The sequence below is a fragment of the Charadrius vociferus genome, unplaced genomic scaffold (genome assembly GCF_000708025.1).
Source record: "Charadrius vociferus isolate BGI_N301 unplaced genomic scaffold, ASM70802v2 scaffold82, whole genome shotgun sequence".
Classification (NCBI taxonomy): Eukaryota; Metazoa; Chordata; class Aves; order Charadriiformes; family Charadriidae; genus Charadrius; species Charadrius vociferus.
In genome coordinates, this window is record NW_009647401.1 from 663,943 (window position 1) to 665,682 (window position 1,740).

At 55.4% G+C, this 1,740-nt stretch overlaps 1 non-coding gene across 1 annotated transcript; it reads right to left on the minus strand.

Moving 5' to 3' along the window:
• Positions 1-643: 643 nt before the first annotated feature.
• Positions 644-715, minus strand: TRNAE-CUC. Its single transcript has one exon. It is a non-coding gene; the product is annotated as a tRNA-Glu (tRNA).
• Between the last annotated feature and the right edge of the window lie 1,025 nt (positions 716-1,740).

Below are 1,740 nucleotides of genomic sequence, written 5' to 3' on the forward strand. Positions count from 1 at the left end.
TTGAGAAGGTGCGGTGAGGGCTTCACTGCAGGAGGGAGTGAGACAGATGCTAATGGCAAGGAGGTATCAAAACTCCCGTTGCCCTCTTTCTCTTTCTTTCTTTCCACCTCCTAAAGAATATCTGGGCTCTCTGCAGACCGGTGACAGCTAAGGGGGTCCCCACTGCCATGGCTCAAAGGTTCGTGACGGCACCAAGTGACCATTCACCTGTGGGGAAAGCAAAGGCGTGGGAACACCCTTTGCTGTCACAGCAGCCAAAAAAAAAAAAAAAAAAAAGGAAAATATGGTATTTCTAAGTGGTGGCCAACAGCGCTGCCCGTGCCCCTCTAGGCAGACATTGCTCAGCAACCCTCTGTGGACTCCTAGAAACCCTGTGGGTGGGCACGGGGTGTTCATAGGCAGTTTTGTGAAGAGAAGACTTGCAGAGAGATGCTACACCTGCCGCTCGCACCCACACAGGGCGCTGAGACTTTGCACGCTCCCTTCATGCATGACTCCTCCAAACTGGCAAATGTGTCTTAAAACTCGCTGCGAGGCAGCAATGCCGACGCCTCGGGCTCGCACAGCAGCCGGGCGGATGCTCCCTGAATTGTAAAAGGAGAAGACTGGAGATAATCCTAAATACAGGGAAAAAAAAGTCAGTTTCCCTGACCGGGAATCGAACCCGGGCCGCGGCGGTGAGAGCGCCGAATCCTAACCACTAGACCACCAGGGATCTGTACAAGCGCCGTGTAACTCCTTTCCCAAGATGTGAAGTCACATAACCACACCCCCCGCGATTACCGCCCTCCGGGTTTCTCTTCTTTCTGTTCCCCCCTCCCAGGCAGTGCCAAGTCCCGGAGGCAACTGTGTGTAGGGAGGGACGTTCCATTCCACCCCCAAGGACGGGGGGAGCAGCGGCAGTGTGCGGAGGACAAGGGGCGGCTCAGGCGAGGCGGGTGAGGGGCCCTCGCCCTAGGCGGGAGGAGGGATGGCGGTGGGATGCCGGGCGGGACAGAGCCTCAGGGCTTGCCCTCAGCCCGGCGGTGCAGGCGTGAGAGCAGGTGCGGCCCGCACAACCCGGCAGGCAAGAGCTGGGGCGGAGGGCGGGTCGTGAGGGGAACGGCGCCGGAGCGCGGGGCGGGCCGGGACTCCCTCCTCCCCGCCGGGGCCCCTCTTGCTGCCACAGGCCGCTGAGCGGGTGGCGGCCCCCGACGGGAGGCGCTCGCCAGGCGGGCTGTGGAAACAAGACGAGGACAGCTTCTCCGGTTTTCGGTATTTGGTCTGCAGGGGAGAGTCGATCTGAAGGCCTACTTCAAGTGGAAGCCCGTGGCTCCACAGAGGGAAGACAGATTGGCAATTCACTTGCCTTTCGCTGCCACGGCCTTCTTACATGATAAATACGAATCTGTGACTTCGCTTTTTTTGGTGAGGTTTCTAAGAGAGGAGTGAAAACTCAGGCATCAGTGCAGATGAGATCTGCATAAGCGTACTGATGTCTGGCGTGTTTACTTCATGAGCCAGGTAGGTCTGCGAGCTGTAGTAGCAAAAGTAGTTTTCCCTATTTAAGCAGTGTCCATAATATGAGGGTTTGCTATACACAAGCAAATTTCTCTAGTTCTAAAACCTTCTGCCTCCGAAATGCATTATATAAGAAACCTTGTCCATGTTAAGATAGATAAGCTTCAGACTATATGCTTGCAGACTCTGCAAATATGCATTAGCTTATCTTTAAAAGCTTTAAAGTCTGAAAACAAACTT